This window comes from Asparagus officinalis, chromosome 4 (genome assembly GCF_001876935.1).
Source record: "Asparagus officinalis chromosome 4, Aspof.V1, whole genome shotgun sequence".
NCBI lineage: Eukaryota > Viridiplantae > Streptophyta > Magnoliopsida > Asparagales > Asparagaceae > Asparagus > Asparagus officinalis.
In genome coordinates, this window is record NC_033797.1 from 39,522,011 (window position 1) to 39,545,846 (window position 23,836).

The 23,836-nt window shown below is 34.4% G+C and overlaps 1 pseudogene; it reads left to right on the forward strand.

Annotated features, from left to right (window-relative positions):
* The window catches only part of LOC109837234, a 23,338-nt pseudogene continuing 1,007 nt past the window's right edge, over positions 1,506–23,836 (forward strand).

Genomic DNA, 23,836 nt, shown 5'->3' on the forward strand with positions numbered 1-23,836 from the left:
TTGAGCCTTCTACTAGCTTTTTTTAACTTTTTTATTTGATAACATATAATATTTTATAGTTCACTATTAGAGGTCAAATTAAATGATGCATTTATTGGTAGCATGGACGACTTGAACAAGGGCATTGGCTGTTTGATAAATAACACTAGTCAACAACTAGGAACAGTGGCCCAAAGAATAGTGGATGATCAAAACTTGCTTGAGATGCGTTGGAAAATTTCTGGCATCATCATGAAATTCTCGACGTTCACGCCTCAACATAAGGTCAATGCTGCAAAGCAAACAGTCAGTTTTCTAGTTTTCTTGATAAATACAAGGAGGGAAAAATGTGAGGATGATGTTTTCGGGGAACAATTTGAATTTCCTATTATTCATTTAGTAGTTGGACATTAGTCGCTTAAAACTGGTATATGACTTAGTACTATTCTTATGTCTTTTGTTTAGTAGAGGATGTTTTTTATGTTCCAGTGTTATCTGACACTTCCTTTCATAATTTCATATTTTAGTTTAATGTCATCATGAGTTTTCTGTTTGTATCTAAGTTTCTTTGACATTTGTTATTATGATTTATAAAAATGCAGATTCAGAAATATTTGCATCAATTTTGTGTGCTCCTAGGATTCAGACACTTTGTCTTTGTCAATTTTTCTTTTTTTCTTCTTCACCACTTTCCTAGCCACTATTTAGCTTGACAAAAAAATAAGGTCTTCTACCATAGAGTTCTATAATTCTTTCCTTTTTGATTATTTTCATCTAAATCATGATCAATCTATAATAGGTTTTCCCACTCTTTTCTAAAACAATGTCTTCCCCAGCCCCATCCAAGTTCAGAAGTGCTAGAAAATATTTTTAAATAATATATGATATGGTCAATAATGCTAGTAACGACAATCCGATGGACAATATCTCTTATTTTCGCGCTAAGTAGTAAAAGAAATATATGTATTGTAGCATTTTGTTTCGTGTTAAATTATTGACGTGTATTTTGACTTTCTAGATAAGGTTACACCTAAATTTTAATTTTTTCCCCCTAAACAGATACATTATGTGATGTTAGTTGATTTGAGGGTAAAAATGTCATTCTAGTTATGATATAGTCTGAACGGTCATAATTCACTTTATAAACAAACACCAATATATACTATTTTAACTTAGTCCGAATGTTAATCCGTGCTAAAATAAATATTAGATTGGGCTAAAATAGTCCCATGAAAATACAATCCCAATATTATAGCCCGGGAAATATAATACCCTCTAGTCTAGGAACAAAAAATAAACGTGGTCTAAACAGTAACAAAACCTATGATCATAAAAATTTTATCCATAGACTCTATGTTAATTACATGAAAATTATAAAATAATTAAATGAGTCATTTAGATCTATGGATAACCCGTTTCATAAACCAGATGATCCGATTTGTGGTTATTATATGAGTCGGGTCAAAATTTATATGGCTCGATTCGGTTTTACCCGTTTGCCACCCTGTCCCCTACCAATTCGTTCACGGCAGTCCAATCAAGTACATAAAGTAGCACGTCAGAAAGTGGCAAATAGTTGCCAAATTCTCCCTTCTATCGTTCGCTCTCTCATGTCTTCTCTTTTAGCTCCGCCATCAACTTGTTGCCTTCGCTCTCGCCCTTCGCCTTCCCAATTCTCCTCTTGCTTTCCTTCTCTCGTTTCTTTCCGCTTGCGGAGAAACAGCAGATGCCGACTGAAGGTTAAGGCATCTGGGATTTTTGGATCCGATAGCTTCGCCTCCGCTGGTGATTCCAAGGCCCCCAGTGGCACTCTGGTAAATACCCATTTCCCCCTCTTTGGATTTAGATAGATCGGTTGCTTTTTCTGCAAGTGGCTTCCATGTGTTTGAACTAATGCCTCTGAGAGGATTTTTGGGTTAATTGGAAAAATTTTCATCTTTGAAAGTGTGACTCAGTTTGAGTACTTGGCATGCTTATAGTGATCACTGAATGTAGGTAGCTAGAGTAACCAGCACCTTTTCTTTTGAATAAAAGATTTGATCTTTCTTTTCTTGTTTGAGTGGGGATATTGCCTGGTGAAACATGAATCGGGAAGAGAATTGGACGAATCAGAATTTTTGTCTCTCACTTTGTGAGGTAAATGAGAAGAACACAAAGGCTAATTTTTTGCTTCTCGTCATTAATCAGAGACTGTCTTACATGTTAAAATTGACAAAACCCGGGAAACACATCCAACAGAAGAAGCTACTGCATGATTATTTAAAAAAAGTGTACTTATAGGGTTTGACTTTATAGAAGATAGAATTGTGGCCTTCAAGATTCCCTTGTTGCTATTGTTGCTACAATTTGGAGCATGCTAGCGTAACGGTTGGAAATGTGTTATTAGTAGGCAATGTTCTCATGATGAGAGTAAAGAAGGTCTGTATTGAGCATAGAAACACACATGATATCTGTGGTAGCATGCGAAGGTGATAAAAGTGATATTTCAAAAAAAATGGACAAAAGTAATTATAATGATACATAGCTTTTTTCACGGAAATGCAACATACTGAAATAGATAAATTTTTATACACAAATGATGCCAGATGAATTCGATATTTTTAGAAATAGATATGCTGAGAATGCGTATTTATGTATCACGTGAGGAGCAAGGGAGGAATCTTAACTTGTTTCTAACATTTGAGAGAATTTTAGTTCCTTTGTTGAATAAGAAGTTCGATGTAATAACAAGAATTGTGTTTAAGGGTGTCATTTTGACGGCACTAACTGATGTGAAGGACAAATTAGGATAAATAAAAAGAAGAGAAATAGAAAGAGAATCAGTCGGTGATTAGGAACAGAATGAACAGTTAAGCCATGACTGTTACCATGGTTGTTTCTAATTCTAGACAATTTCCATGACTATGCATTCAAAATTCAGGATATTTTTATACATAATTTTCATGAACTGTTCTGACTAGTCTGTTTTTTGGGTTCCTGCCTGATGAATCGCGCTTGTTGCTATATGTATTTGTTATTTTGTTATATTTAGTATCATCATTTTGAAGATTTTTATTTTTCTTGAGGATATATGTATACATTCCTTGCACAATCTATCTGATGCTTGCTTATTTTTTATTCCTAACCTTCAGCCTAAGAGCAGGAGAGAAATTCTTCTTGAATATGTCAAATATGTTCAACCAGAATTTATGGAGTTATTTACTAAGAGGGCACCTCAGCAGGTATATATTATTGCTTGATGCATTTATCTCCATTGCATGGAAAGTTCTCTCTTTGCATTTGGTGACAGGAACTGTATTAACAACAGAATTTGGGTAATGTATTTTTGGCTTTTGCTTGAATTTCTTCCCCATTTTTCTTAATGTGTATAGGTTGTTGAAGCACTGCGGCAAACTGTGACAAATATGATTGGATCACTCCCCCCACAATTTTTTGCAGTAACTGTTACAATGGTGAGTCATCCCTGACATTATAATGCTAAAAACAATTGTTACTACTACCCTAAAATCTATTATTATCTAACATGTTTCAACACTGTTAAATATTCTTTTATATTTGCTAAATTCTAGTCAAATCCTCTTTATTTCTAGTATTAAAATATTAAGAAAATAGTGAACATAAAAGGGAGAGCCAAGAGCCTATATCTTAGCTCAAACTTGTAAAGATGAGGATAGATGGGAATATGATAAGGTTACATGCATCTTCAGTTGTGAATTATGACAGGATTGGAATTAGGATAGAACAATATAAAAAGGAGTAACCGAAAATAGAACAGGATGATTTAGAAGCTTAGCATTCTAATACTACAAATAAAGAGGATGGTCGGGTTTCACTCTTTTAATTTCAACATAAATTGATATGTTATACGCAATATCAAAAGAAAGTACTTGACTTTTTTTTTGAGAAAAAGGATGGATTACCAAAATAGTAATCCAGCCAGCTAAATTAAACAAAATTGGTTGTTACAAAATAATACACATCCCCAATCAAGAATGTGTACACTAAATCAACTATGATTTACAATAAACTGCCCCAGTTCCCCTCCCCTACTATCATCTATCAACAACATAGCATAAAATGTAGCATAATACCAACACTTATACAGAGTTTTCATATTTAAACAACAAAACAAATTCACTTTTCTAGGATTAGCCTTCATTCCAGCAAAATCACCGTATCTACCGCACTCCCAGTCAGTGTTTTCAAAGGCGCGCGCCTCATTGCGCCTCATGCGCCTTACAATGCGGGGCGGTGGCGAAGCGCCCCACATCTGATGCAGCAGCGCCTTTTGCGCCTCGCGTACATCCCTACTTTATGTAGGATGCATGTAGTACATTTCTTCATATAGTTTTATTTGTTAACATTTCAATCGAGTCTTTATACTTGATATTCCATATCCCAAAAAGAAAAATAAATCCATTAGGCTTTTTTAATAACCTTCAATTGAGGACCATTACTAATCCTTAGTTTGGATATGTCTTGATTTAACTTAGGCTTTTTTAATAACCTTCAATTGAGGACCATTACTAATCCTTAGTTTGGATATGTCTTGATTTAACATTTGATTTGAAAATTTCAATTGAGGACCATTACTAATCCTTAGTTTGGATATGTCTTGATTTAACATTTGATTTGAAAATTTATAAAATTTACTACTATGTTGGGTGTTAGCATCAGAAATTAAGGCAATATATTATGATTTTGTAGCAAGATATTATTTATCATGATATTTTTCATGTAAATTCTAAAAACATGTTCTTTCGCGCTTGATTACATATATTGAAATATTATGTGTGTGGTGTGCGCCTCGCATCACTCGGGCGCGCGCATCGCGTTACGCCTTGCGCATGTGCGCGTAAAGATGCTTTGCGCTCCGTATTGCGCCTCGCGCATTGAAAACACTGCTCCCAGTAGCAGGTATAGGAACTCTGGCATTTGCAGCAAAAATCCTTGCCCTTTTCCTCCTCTCTTGCAATCTAGCTGCACGATCAGATACCATCTGTGAACCTATCTAAAATTTCGCAAAAGTCAAAATTTTGCCCAAAAGCTCAAGTGATCTCCTCCTCTTATTTGAAAAAAATTCTATCATTTCTTTCCTGCCAAATACACCAAATAAGAGAACAAATAATCACATCTCTTTCAATATTCCAGCTATCATTCTCCTCCTTAGTCCAAGTATTTCAAATTTCTTTTAAAGAATACAAAGTAAAATCTTTTTCAAGTTTTAATTTATATTGAATAGATCTCCATATTGAGTATACAAACTCACATTTTACAAAAAGATGAAGATAATTTTCCTCTTCTTTGGAACAAAAGCAATACATCAAATCCATATGAACTCCTTTCTTTTCCAATTTTTTTTGTGTTTAATCCATGCCTTAAAGCCAACCAGACCAGAAATTTCACCCTTAAAGGAACAAGGAGTTTCCAAAGATTTGTGCAATCATATCTTAAACCTCCATCAATAAGAAATTGATAAAAAGATTTAACAGTAAACTTGCCTTTTGCTTCCCAAATCCAAATACCTCCATCAATAAGAAATTGATAAAAAGATTTAACAGTAAACTTGCCTTTTGCTTCCCAAATCCAAATATTTTGTCTTCCCTGTGTACAAAATTAGCAAGCATAATATTGTTCAACATATTAACATATTGGAAAACCAAATTTCCAGTCAACTGCCTTTGAAATTGAATATCCCAAATCCATTCATTATTTTTTTTTTCTCAAACTGCTAATAGAAGCAAAAGGGGAAGATGCAATATTAAAAAAAAAAAACATAGAAGCCAGTGTATTTGCACCTGTACATTTGTCAAGCCAAAATAGAGTTTGATTTCCATTCTCCACTTCTACACGAGTACTGCACAAAAAGCTTTCAGTATTAACAAAAAAATTCTTCCAAGAATGTGATAAGATTCTTCTACCAGAATAAAAGTATTCTGTCCTATTTTTATTCTCAAAATATTTTTAAAAACTTTTTTATTTCCACAGATCCATCTTATTATCAAACCACTTTCAAATCTACTTCCCCAATAAAGCTTTGTTCATAATTTTTATATTTATAATACCCAAGCCACCAAACTTTTTAGGTTTACACACCTCTTCCCATTTAACCAAATTATAAGAATTCTTATGTTCCAAAGAACCAGTCCACAGAAATCTTCTTCTCATTGTGTCAATTTTATCAATAAGCCACACGGGAAGCAAGAAGAATGACATCCAAAAAATTAGCATGGAAGAAAGAACTGTATTAACTAACACTAATCTTCCTCCTCTTGATAAAGATTTCCCCTTCCATAAAGCTAATCTTCTCTCGAACTTCTCAATTAAAGGAGACCAATCTTTTTTTTTTAATTTTCCAGGTCTCAAAGGAACTCCAAGATACGTAATAGGAAAGCTTCCACTTTTACAATTCAACATACCAGCCAAATTATGTTGCAAAACCTCATTATCCTCAAGAGCAATAAGCAAGCTCTTATTAAAGTTTATTTTTAAACCAGATGCTGATTCAAAGCAATATAAAATCAATTTCAGAATTGTCAGCTGTTCTCTTTTGTTTTTACAAAAAATCAGAGTATCATCCGCATATTGAAGGCAACAAACCTTCTGACTCATACTGTTAGGACCTAATCCTTCAATAAGAGAAGCCTCAACTGCTAAATTCAACATTCTGGTGAAAGAATCAGCTACCAAAACAAACAAAAGAGGAGATAAAGGATCACCTTAACGTACTCCTCTTTTGGACATAATCCAACTATCAATTTTTCCATTTATATTAATGGCAGACATACACCCTTTTAAGCATAAGCTCACCCAATTTATCCACTTAGTGCCAAATTTTTTGGCCCTCGGAACCTCCAGGATAAAATCCCAATCTAGCATATCATAAGCCTTCACAAAATCTAACTTTAATAGAATTCCTCCCTTTCTATTATTCTGAAAGCAATCATTAATAATTTCCTGAGCAGCTGTCACCCCATCAATTAGAAATCTGTTTTTTATAAAACCTGACTAAACGGGATCAATAAGAAATTCCAGCTTAGGATTCAACATGTTAGTCAACACTTTTGTGATTATTTTATAAATCACATTAAGTAAACTGATAGGTGTATAATCATTAACCATTGAAGCCACATTTTTTTTGGAATAAGAACTATATGAGCATAATTGAGTCTATTTATTTCCAGTCTACCTTCATAAAATTCCTCAAACAGCCTCATAATATCAGATTTCACAGTTTCCCAAAAGACCTGAAAGAATACAGCAGAAAAACCATCAGGTCCAGGAGATTTATCATCTTTCATATCAAAAATAGCTTTTCGGACTTCTTCCTCAGAAAAAGGTTGTTCAATATCACTAGGCTCCCATTCCACCAAAGGAAAAAGCTTATTCCAATCAAGTTGACATCTATGAAAGTACTTGACTTTTATCTTCTTTCTTGCTGTGACTTTAGCTTTCATATACTGCAGTCATCTTGCTCTTCTTCCACTTGAAAGAGCTTTAATTAATAGGTAATACCTTTGCCTTTTGCTTTAGTTTCTAGACAATGTGCTATGCTAACTCGTCTATATCAATATTAATGTGCAACATACCTTATTTTTACTAGAAATTGGGCAATATCTATAACATGATTGCACTCACCTTTTTTCTTTTGCAGGTTGCTAAAAATTTGGCACAGCTAATGTACAGCGTTATGATGACTGGTTACATGTTTAAGAATGCACAATACCGTCTGCAACTGCAACAAAGTCTTGAGCAGGTTGCTCTTCATGATGTACATGATAAAAAGGTAATCACCCTTCTCTTTTGTTGTTTTTTCGTTTTTTTATTGAATGACATCTAATTATATTTTACTTAGCATTAAATCGCACCTTCCAATTGCATTTTTTGATGCAGTACATCAGTACATGTGTCTTTGAATAGATTGGTCAGCATTTAACATACCAATACAACATAAATATTTCCATAGCAGGTGCAAGAATGTTTTAATAGAGAAACAATATCTGAGATTAAAGAGAATTAATAATCCTATATAAGGATACATAAATTCTTATTTCAGATACATAGTATGTATGAATTGTATGGTTAAGCAATATAGTACTTGACCTAACTTGAGTTAGAGATTAAACACAGAAATGAGACAAGACATGATGATTTTATAGTCATTCTCGGCAGGGTGCGTATTTTCAGTATCCCAAAGCACTTCTCTGCCTTCAGTGTTTCCACCATCCGATTTCTCAAACTTGAAACATCATAAACTTTACCCTTGCATATTCGCTAATCTCCTTTCCAGAGATTACATTATAGTGGTAGAGGGATCTCTGTAGATCTCAACAGTTACTCTCTAATACACCTTAGTTAATCTAATTATAGATGGAAGCCTATAACTAATGATGAAAGCAAGTGAGAAATTTAGTGAATTCGCAACTGAGATGTCAGAGGGCTGTAATTGATGAATAATTTTCTTTTGTTTAATTAAAAGAGAAGAGGTAAAAAAACAAAGTGATAAGAATAAAGAAATTGTCTCTTGTCCTCATCGCGTCAACTCTTTATAAAATCCGCTCTATAAAAGGCCCACATGTCAATCTTCAAATGTTCCTTTAAGCCTAAGACATATTGGGCCTTTTGAGATTCTAGATAGAGTAGAGTCAGTGCAGTGACAAGAAGTTGTCGAACCTGTTGAGTTATGCAATGTGCGTAATATATTTCATGTATCCATGTTGAGGAATTATGTGCATGATTAATTTCATATGTTAAAATACAAACCCACCTGCTGAGCAATGATCTTTCATATGTAGACTACTCTGTTCAAATTCTAGACCTGAAGGCACACATATTACAAATATAAGCTAATGCTGTAATAAAGATCTTTTGGTAAATTATTCTGGTGGAGAAGATACTTAGAAAGAGCAAGGAAGAAATGCTTACAAGTATCCACTTTTTCAATGATCGAGGAATGGTAACTTTAGAAGGCTACAAGCATGTTTGGTAATTGGACAAAGTGGCTTATAAACCACTTTGACATGTTTGACAAATAACTTATCTTGACTTATAAGCCATCAAAAAATAAGTTCGGGTATACTAGCTTATTTTTTGGTGGCTTATGAGCTACAAGGTTGACCAAGTAAGAGACCAATATACCCCTCATTATTTCAAAACATTCCAAGCCTGATTTATCTCCCACCAACTGCATTAAATGCCTTTGGTCATTTTGACAGCAAAGATGAACTAGTAAAAAACTAGACATTGGCGACGAGAAAATTCGTCACCAATGCCCCAAAATCCGTCATCAATAAACATTGGTGATGGAAACGGATCCGTCGCCAATAAATCCGTCGCTAATACGTATTGGCGACGGAATTCTTTGGCGACGGTGGTCATTCAGTCGCCAATACTTATTGGCGACGGGGCAATCCGTCGCCAATACTCATTGGCGACGGGGTAATCCGTCGCCAATGTACATATTTACGTAAAAAAAATTTAATTTTCTAGTAACCTCCCATACGAGAATACACATATAACCTATATCGACATCAATCCAATGATAATATTTAACAATATATCATAAAATCAACCATTATATACATTCACATTCCACATGAATACTCATCCATCAATCCACAATATCGAACAATACTCATCATAAAATCACAATCACAACACATCTCGCATGCTCAAACAATATTCATTCACTACACAATAAAATCACAAATATTTTACATATAGGTAAAATTCAAGTCACAACATGTCTTAACACAATATAAAACTACATAAATATAAGAACAAGTCTCACTCCTCGTCATCGTCATTATCGGCATCCCAGTTATCAGCGTCGTCTGCATTAGAACATTGTATCGTACTGTTGCTCCTTACGGGAATACCTCCTCTAACCTGAAAAGATTATCACTCAACATAAGAGTATATATATTCAAAAAAATCATAATAAATACATATATGTCACGTCATATATACCTCTCCACCACCATAAACTCCATGCTCGGCAAATGCCAACTTAAAGATAGCTAAGTATATCGACTCAGGAAGAATCTCCTTCAACGACGGACAATCACTGAGGCGTTGCACAACATCCCAAGTCGATTATGCACCCCTAGCTCACGCGTAATAATGGGAATATATTGAAAAAACATGGAGGGTTGAACATTGTCCAATAAATATTATCCAATTTTACCCACAACGTATAATGTCTCAGATGGTCGCTTTGAGGTCACGGACGAGTCACTTTGTATATTCCTGCTAGTGAAGAATGTATTAACTTTAGCACTTGATAAAGATACCCTCCTTTTCTTGATTGGTCTAGAATCATAAACTCCATCAACAATTTCCCTCCATTACTCTCTAGTCATGCGATTATGATCGGTAGGAGTGTTCTTTATGCTCTAAGATTGGGACAAGACAAAGTCTTGTGAAGCTTCAAGTGCCGCCTGAATAACATATAGCAATAAAAATAATTAAATTAGGAATTCTAATTAGAAATACTTGTGTGCAAATATGAAATTACATTTATACTTACATGCATATCCTTAATTTTTGTCATCTTTTCCTCCTTATCATAGCTCTCGGGTGGTGTATATGCTTTTCTAGCAAGAAGAGTTGGCGGCATAGTCAAGGTGTCCTGTGAACAATCAAATTTCAAGTTAATTCAAATTTGTTGGCTCTTTCCAAACTTAATTTTAGGATATCCCTCAAATAATTCTACAATTTCATCTCCAGTCATTACATGCAGCTCTCCTCTTTTCTCTTCTTGTCCATCAAACTTATTCACCCACTTTTTACCTCTATATTTATGTCATTTACATAACCATCTTCTGTTAAACCAATAACACCTCTTTCGACAGTGTTGTAAATGAAAGCCTTCAAATTTTGGATCACATACAAGACAAGCAAATGTTCCTTTCGTAGACCAACCGAAGAGATTAGCATAAGCTGGAAAATTATTAATCATCCATATAAGAATAGCACGGAGATTAAACGTTTCATGGGAAAATGCATCATATGTTTAGACCCCTTCATCCCAGAGAAGTTTGAACTTATCAATTAATGGCTCCATGAACACATCTATGTCATTACCGGGTGAGTGTTTGCCTGGTATCAGCAATGAAAGGATCATATACGGTTGCTTCATACAAAATTCAGGTGGCAAATTATAAGGTATTAACACAATTGGCCAAGTAGACCAACTTGAACTCATAATACCAAACGGGTTGAATCCGTCGCTTGATAGATCAAGTCTAACATTCCTGCACTCTGTGGAAAACCAGGGAAAAGATTGATCCACATGCTCCCATGCATCTGCATCTGCCGGATGCCTGAGTTTACCATCAACTACGCGTGCTTCCTTATGCCACCGCATGTTTTTAGCTATGTCTTTTATCATATACAGCCTCTGTAACCTAAGGACCAAGGGAAACTATCGGAGCATCTTCGCTAGAATTTTCTTCGGCTGCTTAACTGACTCATTTGCCTTTCGTGTTGAAGTGCGTTTATTATTTCTCCAACGAGACACTCCACACTTTAGACATTCCTCAAGCTTCTCATTATCCTTATAATACAGAATACAATCAGTAGAACACGCATGGATTTTAGTGTAATCTAAACCAAGAGCGTCAACGATCTTATTTGCATCATAATACTTTTCTAGTATGCTATTCTCTCCATCCAGAATTACCTTGCATAGTAAATTAAGAAGCATTTGAAAACATTTATTTTCCATTCCGCTGAGGGTCTTAATATGCATCAGTTGTAGAATAAACAACAATCTACTATACTCTGCGCAACCGGCATACAGATCCTTCTCATCATCTTCCAATAACTTCATTAAACTTTTAAAGCTATCGGTATCACGCACATCTTCAACATTTTCGACACCTGCATCTTCGGGAACTTCAAGAACCTCTGCAACTTCTGTAACTGCGGCAATATCATTGAACATTGCATGTGTATCGTCTATTCTTAGGTTTATATTTTCGTCAGCTGGTAAAATATCGTCTTCTCCGTGAAATCTCCAATATTTGTACTTTTCATCAAATCCCCATCTTTCTAAGTGTTTTTGTATAGTAACTCTATCCACCAAACCACTATTTCTGCAAAAGCTACATGGACAAACCAGCAAATCGTTTTCTCTAACTTTTCCTCGAATTCGCATACGCATACTCAAGGAACGCTTCCCATCCTTCATGATATCGAGTGTCACCTCCCGCTCTTCTTTTTATAATAGGAATATCATCCACGACTTGTCAGGAACTCATCTCATCTATATATTAAGTATAATTATTAATTATCTTAATATCTCATGAAATGATTTAAGTTTGATAGTTTGTACTATAGCTGATTACTGTGAATACTCAGTAGTTGAACTTTCTCTTTTATAATTGTCATTGTTGCACTAAATTGGACTAAACACTATATATCTACGTAATAAACTTCATTGTCTACATTTGAACAAACAATAAGTTAGTTTAAGACTTTCTCGGCTGTCATAGGAAGACTTCTATCTCATTAAGAATATAGTAGTGCTTACATCTAACTTTGAATACTTTGTGCATTTTTATTTCTAGAAAATTTCGGCAGCACCTATCCGCTGTTCTCCGAGTACACTGTGCGGATGTTATTATGTGTATCGATAATTGACCGAAATCGGTAAATAATAGACCAAAACGCATAACAACATACGCTTATTGTACACGGAGAACAACGAGTGCGTGCGACCGAAATTTTCTAGAAAGAAAAATGCACAAAGTATACAAAGTTAGATGTGCGCACTACTATATTCCTAACCCGTCCGAACTGGACAGATCCAATAGTTACGTACCGATTATTTCTACTTATAATATAAGGTAAACGATCATTTTCGATATAGAATTAAATTTCATACCGAAATTTGAGTCGTCTATCTTATATTATAACTCCATAAAATTTGGTAGTAATTATTGGACGGGGATCTACGGCTACCGTTAACTCATTTTTTATTCACCTATGATGGATATATAACATATTTTTGTGTTATATATCTCACCAAGTATAATTGGCATTAAGGTAGCATTTAAGTTCAATTTTAGTAAGGATATTTGACAAAACTTGTCGATATAGTTATGGTGAAACTAGAAGGCAAATCATTTTCCCCCCTCCCCCTCACCCATTATAATTTATCATGTCTGATGATGGACTTGTATCTATGTGTAAAACTTATCGAATTCAGACATGCTTTTGAGAAATGAATCATTGGGATAAAAGTTGAGCATACTGTTAGATGCTTGCAAAGTTGCCTTATTAGATAATTTTTTTGCCTGGTTTATGCAAGCTTGTGAATAAATGCCAACTATTTTAATGCTAACTCCCAACTGCATGGAAAATCTTATACCTGCAATAAATGGTGACAGCATGCTACTGACTCTTTTTTTTTTTGGTCACAGAATATGAAAACCAATTGATTTGGAGTTCATCAAGTTGAGAAACTTACATTTAATTGATGTCGTTTGGTTACTGTAATTGAGATGTTTGTGTCATTAAATTTCAAACTCTTAGTATATTGACAAAAATCTATGTGAGATATGTAAGATCTTTGATTCAGTTTCAGATAAAGTCCTAACGAAAAGGGGAAGCATAAGTAGTTAAACAAAGTCCTAACGAAGGTTTGTTCTTTCCAAATGTCTCAAATATATATAAAAAAACATTTATATGTTACCCCCTATATTACCACAATTTGGGATTTACCTATGCTTCCTCTAAATGGCTATTCCTCAAACCTCCACGACAACCAATTTTCCATCAAAAGATCAAATTTTGAGTTTGACCCAGTAACTAAAGCCATCAAAACACACCAACTAACCTCAAAATACCTTCGCGTTTCTTCCAAATTTCTCACAGCGGCATAAAATCAAACACATAACAACCATCAACAAAACATCAAACAAGATAAAAGTAAATTTCCATACTCTTTCTCTTCACAGGACAAGGAGAACTGGCCGAAGACAAGGCGGGATCTCACGAGGCGGGCAGGGGCGAAATGGACGAGGGCGGGCGACCTGGCCGGAGATGACGCGACGACGCGGGATCTGACGACGCTGGCGAACTGGTCGCGACTACGCGGACGGCGGGTCAGGAGACTGGACCGTCGACTATAGACCGTGATGACACTGACAGCGGGTAGGCGGCGGCCGGGGTGGGCAGGCGGGCAAGGCGGCAGTCAGGGTGGGCGGGCGGTCATGGGTCAGCGGTTTGGAGAATGAGAGGAAAGAGAGGGGCTGAGAATGAGAAACGACGCCAGGGTTTGGGTTGAGATAATGTTTGGATATTTTAAATTTAGCCCCTCAAAGTTTTAATATTATTAAATTAGTCCCCTAAATCATAGAAATTGCTATTGCATCCCTCAAATCTAACTATTATTATCAATTTTTCTTTTACATCCTTGAGTTCAGAATCAATGATTGGAATATTTCAATATTAGTCTCTCAAATCTTTAGTATTTCCAAATAACTCCCTCACATCTTCAATATTTTGAAATTACTCACTCAAATCATGAATATTTCTATTACGTCCCTCAAATCATCACAATATTTACGTTTAGGTCACCTAGTTAAAATCGGTTAAATTTAAAGAAATATTCCATTAAAAACTTTTTTTTTCTCCAATATATATCATATTCCTAATTAATTAAAAAGGGCTATGATAAGTTCTGGTATATTATTAGCTAATAGCAATATCAATATGGTTACATGTTCATAACACGTATAACTAAAAATGATCTCCTTGGTATCTCACCATTTTCTCATCATTTTCACTTTTCGCATCATTTTCTTTAAACTAATCAAAGTCGAAGCCAAAAACTCACGAATACTTATCGAATATCAAAGTATATTTATTTCGCTAAAGAATTTAATTTTCAAGTATCATTAAAATTCATAAATAAAAAGTATTCCTTTATACTATATATATGATGTGTATATATTTAAATCAAAATTTAATTAGAAAATAGATTTAAGATTATTGTATATATTTAAATCAAAATTTAATTAGAAAATAGATTTAAGATTATTTGAGTCTTAAAATCGGTATATAAAACTTAAGTAAATCAAAATTTAATTAGAAAATAGATTTAAGATTATTTGAGTCTTAAAATCGGTATATAAAACTTAAGTAAGTGGTTAAAAATACGACATCATATATGTAAAATTCAAATAATAACTTGTGATCAATTTTAAATGAATATTTAATAGACAAACGAATCGAATATGCATATGGTCAAATTCTAATTGTTAGCAAACTCGAATACTAAAAAATAAATTTTAAAAATAAAAAATAAAAAGTAAAATTTAAAACTAACATAGAATCTGCTAGCATAAAGAATAGTAGAGCTCATCGAATCTGCTAGCATAAAGAATAAAGAGTAGTAGAACTCATCGAATCTGCTAGCATAAAAAGTAAAAAACACATTTTAAAACTAACATGAAACTCCTAATTAATTAAAAAGAGCTATGATAAGTTCTGGTATATCTTTAGCAAAATCAATATGGTTATATGTTCGTAACGCATATAACTAAAAATGATATCCTCATTGGTCTCACCATTTTCTCGCCATTTTCACTTTTCTCATCATTTTCTCTAAACTAATCAAAGATGAAACCAAAAACTCACAAATATGACATCATATATGCAATAATACAAATAATAACATGTGATAAAGTTTAAACGAATATTTAATAAACTCAAATCGAATATACATCTGGTCAAATTCTAATCGTTAGCAAACTTGAATGTGTTAAATGAACTACATAATCATATGACTGAATAGTTATTTGAACAATTATCGAACTATTTGTTAATTATTTGGTTCATTTACATCCCTAGATGTGTTAGCAATTTACATAATTTGTTGGACTACTTTTAAAATATTATAGATTTGAGGGACTAATATTAAAATAATTCTTAATTTTTTGTTGGGGTCACTCGTTAACAATGGGATAATCAATCACTAATATTAAATTTTTTACGATGGACACATTAGCATTGGCGACGGATTCGATCCGTCGCTAATAAGTATTGGCGACGGATCGAATCCGTCACTAATGTTTTTCCGTCGCCCATGGTTATGGGCGACCGGAAAACATTGGCGACGAATTCGATCCATCGCCAATACTTATTGGCGACGAATGCATTCCATCGCCAATACTTATTAGCGATGGATTTGCTCGGTCGCTAATACTTATTTGCGACGGAACGCATCCGTCACCAATAAGTATTGACGACTGATTCGATCCATCGCCAATAAGTATTGGTGACGGAACGCATCTGTCGCCAATAAGTATTGGCGACGGATCGAATCCGTTGCCAATACTTATTAGCGATGGGCGACGGGAAAATATTGGCGACGGATCGGATCCGTCGCCAATGCAACATTGGAGACAAGGTTGTTCTCGTCGCAAATGTTTGTATTGGTGACGGATTTCAAATCCATCGCCAATGCCCAGTTTTTTACTAGTGATGGATTATAAGTAACCCATTTATCAAACACTTTAGTGTTAGAAATGGATTATAACTCACTAAACTTACCTAACACTCTTATAGTTCACTTGACTTATAATCCATTTGAGGATTATAAGCCAAATGGATTATAATCTAAAGGTTCTTGCATGCTTGACCTATTTAAAGGGGACAGGTTTTAGTAACCCAAATTTCTTGCTTACGTTCTTAGTCAAGGATTTATTTATAAAGAAATGATAATAATTTATAATAATCATAGTATAAAAATGGTATGATGATAGTGAGCTATCAATTCAAAAAGAAAGGTCACAATGCAAATGAAGATCAAGTTCTCTGTATAAAAGCTTTAGATAATATTTTGACTCTTGAACTTGCCAAAAGTGCTGGACTTTAGGAGAAAATATCTAACTGGAATCCAATAACTTAGGTTCAGTGAAGAGTCAGAGATGCGGAATAATCTAAGAGAGTTATATGCGATCTTGACAGCATTTTACTGCATGCCTCTACGTCACATAACACGTGTATTGTATGTTTTATCTTAATGCAGTAATTGTATTATACTTGTTATCATGTGGGATTAGCAGGATTATGCACTTGGTACACAAAAGAAAGTGACAGGAGAAGTTATTAAATGGAATAAGGATTATGGGCCTGAACAAATGGATGCAGGAAATATATAGAATACCTTGAAGCGGAAATTGAGGAACTGAACCGTCAAGTGGCAAGAAGGTCAGCAAATGGTCAGAATGAACTTTTGGACTACCTCAAATCTCTTGAACCCCAAAATTTGAAGGTACCATATCATATTAGTATCTTTTCATGAATTTTTAAAGTACATGGTTTCCATAAAGCATGGACATAGATGTAGGACATGGACACGAGAGACATGCATGTGAACGAAACAAATTCTTAAGGAAGTACTAGCTAAATTGCGCGTGCATAATGCAATGCATGTGACTAAAAATATAAATTGCAGCCATGTATTTTAAGAAAACTAACACAGACCATTTTAAAAAACATATCATTTTATTAAAGCAATGGGTATAGATCAACTTTAGCACAATGTTATTTTTGTATATTTTTTGGCTTATTTATTGATTTAAATATTGACGTGCAACATTTTTTATTTATTTAAGTAGCAAGTTGAATTCTTTTTTGCTATCATAGTTTTGTATCTAATTATCTTTATTTCCCTTTTATGAACCATTTCAATTATCATTAATCTGGATGCAAAAAGTTGCTCATGTCACTTTTATGCACCTCTTCCACAATCGACCTCATCAATTGTAATTATTATTTAATTTTTATAATTCAAAATTTAGTATTAATAGAAGTATTCTAATGTTTTAGGTTCATGAATTTGTTGTTTTTTACGGTCTGCAATATTCAAGGTCTTATTTATTGTTTGGTTGTACTACGGTTGGAGGAATTTTTCCCATTCCTCCACTTCTATCTATCCTCACTAAGCTTTTTATCAGGTAGCATAGATAATACATGTACTTGACAAGCATAACTTGTGTGTTTGTGATAATTCTTTTGTCTGTACATTTACATTTAAACTGTAGAGACTAGGTTATATTTCAATTTAAATAGAAAGTAATCAAACTAAAATTATAATGATTTGATCCCATTATAAACAAGAAGTTAAATTGAACAAAGACATTGTTAGTTTGACTTGGTCTTGTGTGACCAAATCAACGCTTCTCAAGTGGAGAGAAACGTGGGATATGAAGTTTGTTGAGAGAAAATCTCTCAGAGGTAGTTTGAGGGGGTGGAGATGATGAGATTTCGGCATATAAATAGAGGAGTAATCTCTCTGAGAAATCACAACGAAGAAAAGAAAAAATCGAACTCCTTACCCTTTACCGGAGCCCCCCTCAAAGATATCTTCTTTCTCTTCTTCTCTATGTTCAGAGACTGGTATCAGAGCAAGCTTCAATCCTCAACTCCTTGAGCGTCGCCATCTCGAGCTTTGCGTTCGAACGTCGACGACGACTGCTTCACTCAACGGCTGCCTCGACGATCGATGATGACTCTGCTGTGATTCTACTGCTTCGATTGACGATGAAGACGACTCGACGACTCCGCTGCGATCAACGACCACGACAACGACTCCTCTGTGACGACGACGGTGGCTGATTTGGAGTTAGGGTTTCAAGAGAAGGGTTGTTGAGAAGAAGAGGAGATTTTTGGGTGAAGTGTCGTGGGTTAGATCTGATGTTGAAAAGAAGAGGAGACTGTTAGTTATTGGGCCTTTTTAGTTGGGCCTGAGTGATTATATATAAAAAATCTTTTGATTTCAAGAGAAGGGTTTTCATTGTTGGGCCTTAAGTGTTGTGCTGTTTGTTGGCCCGGCTGTTCCAAGTTGAGTAGATCATCTCTAATCTAGTCAGAAACGACATCGAAACTTCGACAACAGATTCTTCGGTCAACACCACTAAATGACGACCTTGCTTTCATTGGAACTACGTTTCTCAACTCACAAAAATCAGGTTCATTTTAATTAATTAATTTATTTATCTAACTTTATTTTTAGTATAATTGTTAAAATGTCAACCTTATACATATTTTAAAATTAAAAATCAGTTTTTGTTCTTTACCGAATGACTAGTAAACTCGTTCTATCAGAACTAGGGAAAATTGACAAATTTAATGACAGTAATTATGATATGTGGCATAGAAAAATAGGATATGTTTTTATTCATGATAACATTGATGATGTAATTAAAACCACTGTTCCAACCCTTACTGATAAATCAACACCTGAAGAAAAGAAAGGGTTTAAACAGTAAAAGTCGAAAGACAAAAAGGCGAAAAGCCTTATGCTCATGTTCATGGAAGATAACTTAATCAAAGTTTTTCTTATGCTCATGTTCATGGAAGATAACTTAATCAAAGTTTTTGAAACTTATAAGACTTCCATGGATATGTGGAATGCAATAAAAGATGGAAGATAACTTAATCAAAGTTTTTGAAACTTATAAGACTTCCATGGATATGTGGAATGCAATAAAAGAGAAATACGACACTATCTCTGAAGTTAACATTCAACTACTCTTGCATAAGTATAATTCTTGTCGTATGTAAGAGGGAGACAATGTCGTAGAGCATATAAATAAAATAATTGTCATGGCTAAGGACCTATCCACTACTGGGACCGAAATCCCGGAAAGAATGTAAGTGGCAATCATTCTAAATACTCTTCCCCCCTTCACTTGTTGTGGCTGCCACCACATTAAGAATGAATCCCGTCATTAAGTCTGTCACTGATCTTTCTATGCATCTAGCGATAGAATAGAACTTAATAGCCAGTAAGAAGAAACCAGAACTGAATATTGTGCAGCAGGAGCTGAATTATGTCCGCCAGAGGCATAATACTAGAAGCTATAAAAACTCTGGTCCTAGTAAACCACAAACGCGACGACCAAAGTCACAGCAATTCAAGAGAAAGAAAGTACCCCGCGGAGCCTGCTACAATTGTGAAAAGTTTAGGCATTTCAAGCCCAATTACCACAAGGTGAAAAGCAGGAGAATAAGGAAGGCTATAAGCATCCAGAACAAGGGGTACTAGCAAAAGGGAATTTATCGGTGTGACAGAATGTAATGCTGTGATGACGGATATCAGTGGTTGGTGGATCGACTCCGGTGCGACTAGACATATCACAAAGGACAAGAAAGGAGTCATAGAATTCACTGAGCTTAAGAAAGGAGAACAGAGAATCTATATGAGAAATAATATCTATCTCGATGTAGAAGGTATTGGTTCATATAGATTGGATCTTAGGGACAATATTCTTATCCTGAAAGATGTGTTCTATGCGTCAGGAATTCGGCGCAATCTGATCTCTGTTCCCAGCTTGATGAAGAAATGACTGGAAGTTAGGTTCTATAATAACAAGGTTTCTATAGGCAAGAATAATAAAGTGTATGCTATGGAAAATATATGTCCGAGCATGAATTATGCATTCTTCCAGTAGTTTGTAATAATTTTGATAATGAAATTTTGAATTTGAACTACTCATCTTGTTATATTTTTGAGTCTGTATTGTGACATTCTAGACTAGGACATGCTAGTATTTCAAAAATAAAAAAAATTATCAGAATAAACTTGCTTCCTGCACTATCTAATGTTCAATTGTCACCATGTGAACATTGTTTAACTGATAAAATGACTAGAAAACGTTTTATTGACGGACAGAGAGCCAATGAACTTTTAGGATTGATACACTCGGATATTTATGGTCCCCTAAGTGTCAAAACTCATAGTAATAAAGAATATTTTATTACTTTTATAGATGATTATTCCAAGTTTGCACACGTCTATCTTATATCCAGAAAATTAGAAGCTTTTGACTGCTTTAAGAGATATAAGACAGAAGTTAAAAATCAACTTGGATTGAAAATCAAAATTCTGAGAACTAATAGAGGTGGAGAATATAATTCTAAAGAATTTAAAAGTTATTGTATTCAGCATGAAATTAAAAGGCATACAACAATGCCATATACGTCACAACAGAATGATGTTGCTGAAAGAAAAAACAGAACATTACTTAATGTAGTTAGATACATGTTGTCTCATTCTGGTCTCTCTAAAAACTTTTAGGGAAAAGCATTGTTAACTGCAAACTACATTTTAAATAGAATTCTCACCAAATCAGTTGTATCTACACCTTATGAATTATGGAATGGGAGGAAACCTAATTTGAGTCATCTCAGAAAGTGGAGATCTATAGCTCATGTTCTCGTTCCATGTCAACTTAGAGTTAAGTTGGATTTTAAAATAATAAAGTGTAGATTCATAGGATATTCAGAAAAGTCAAAAGGTTATAAGTTTTACAATAAAAAAAATGAGTCATTGAAAGCAGAGATGCTACATTTCTAGAGAATCTAGAGGAAGAGGAACAAGTTCAAGAGGAAACAGAACCTCTAACTGTAATAGATAATGATTATTACAGTGATGCTCCCACTAATGACCCTGATATTGTGAATGAACCTAACCTAAAAAACGATGAAATACTTATGGAAAATAATGTACATAATCAACTGGTTGTAGGCAACAAAAGGCCAAGAACACTGCCTTCATAGATGGATGATTACTATTTATATTCATGTGAGCCATTATGTTTCTCGGTAGATACAAATATAGAATAACAAGATCCCTTAACCTTTTCTGATGCGATGAAATCGCATGAATCAACTTTATAGCTAGAATCTATGAGAAAAGAACTTGATTCCATAGAAAAGAATAAGTTATGGGAGTTATGTGATCTACCAGAAAATAGAAAAGCCATAGGATGCAAATGGGTACTCAAAAAGAAATATCATGTTGATAGATCTATTGATAAATTCAAAGCACGGTTAGTTGCCAAGAGTTATAACCAGAAGGCAGGAATAGATTTTCAGGAGACATATTCTCCCGTAGCTAAATTTGCATTCATTAGAATTATTTTGGCTATTGTTGCATATCTTGATTTGGAATTATTCCAAATGGATATTAAAACCATATTTCTTAACGGAGAGCTGAAGGAAGCAATATATATGCAACAACCTGAAGGTTTTCAGGTGAAAAAACAAGAACATAAAGCTTACAAATTAATAAAATCTTTATATAATTTAAAGCAGTCTTCTAGATAATGGTATCTTAAATTTCATGATGCAGTTACTAAACTTAATTTTATTCAAAATAAATTAGATAATTATGTATATGTCTTGAAAAATAGGAGCAAGTTTACTATATTATCCTTATATGTGGATAATATACTGCTCACTGGAAATGACATAGAAATGTTGAATAAAACCAAGGCAGATCTCAGCGAAAAGTTTGAGATGAAAGACATGGGAGATGCATCATATATTCTTAGAATTCAATTAATTCGAGATAGAAAGTCTAGAATGCTAAGTTTAAACCAAGAAAAATATTTAAGATCAATTCTTAAAAGGTTTGGAATGGAGAATTCTAATCCGGCACCAACTCCGTTAGTTATGGAAAAGAGATTATGTAAAGAGCAAAGCCCTGGAGAGGGGCAGAAGTCATTAGATGTTCCTTATGCTCAAACAATTGGAAGCTTGATGTATGCAATATTGTGCACCAGACCTGATATAGCTTATGCTGTGAGTCTAGTCAGTTGATATCAAAGTAATCCAGGACCAGCACATTGGGAAGCTGTTAAAAGGATTATGAAGTATATCAGAGGTACATTGACTCATAGGTTAGTTTATCAAGCTGATTCACTTGAACTCCTCGGATATTCCGATGCTGATTTCGGAGGTGATAAAGATGATGGAAAGTCCACTTCGGGACACTTATTCATCTTTGGAGAAGGAGCTGTTTCTTGAAGTAGCAAGAAATAAGGGTGTGTTGCTAGATATACGCAAGAAGCTGAATATATAGCTTACAGTATGGCAACTACACATGCTGTTTGGATAAGACGGTTTTTGATTGATCTTGATCTCAATTTGTTAGAAGGACCTATTGATATTTATTGTGATAATCAAGCAGCAATTAGCTTAATCAATAGTGGCGCGAATAGCTCCAAAGGAAAACATATTGAGATCCAGTATCACTATATTCGAGATATTGTAGAAAATGGAGAAGTCAAAGTGACTTATATCCTTACTACAGATATGATTGTTGATCCTTTGACAAAAGAAATACCAGCGGAATCTTTTATCAAACATGTAAGTTTGATGGGACTTAGGAATAAATAAGTCCAAGTAAAATTTTATGAATAATGAAATAAGAGTTACTCTCTACGGATAGTGGGAGTAATGGTAAGCAGAAATATCCGATCTCACGGATAGTGAGAGGCATGTCACTTGATTGATTTGGTCAAATGGGAGATGTTAGTCTGACTTGGTCTTGTGTGACCAAATCAATGCTTCTCAAGTGAAGAGAAACATGGGATATGGAGTTTGTTGAGAGAAAATCTCTCAGAGGCAGTTTGAGGGGGTGGAGATGATGGAATTTTGGCCTATAAATAGAGGAGTAATCTCTCTGAGAAATCACAACGAAGAAAAGGAAAAATCAAACTCACCTTTTACCGGAGTCCCCCTCAAAGATATAGTACCTGAATTAATGCAATATGATGCATTGTACAGGTTTACATTTGTTTAGATATGTTAAAATCTCATCATGCGTATGTCAAAATGACATCATTATCTTGTTATAGAAGGGGATTATTGACTTTTTTCCTATAAAAGTTTAAATTTTAATTTATTTTCCTTCTGTATTACAAATACCTCAGGGGAAGATGTCGCTTTTGCAATGAATGCTTTTATCAAGCGTCTTTTAGCAGTATCAGATCCTACCGAAATGAAGGTCTGTCCCTTATGCCAGAAACTTATTTCATGTTCTACATGATGC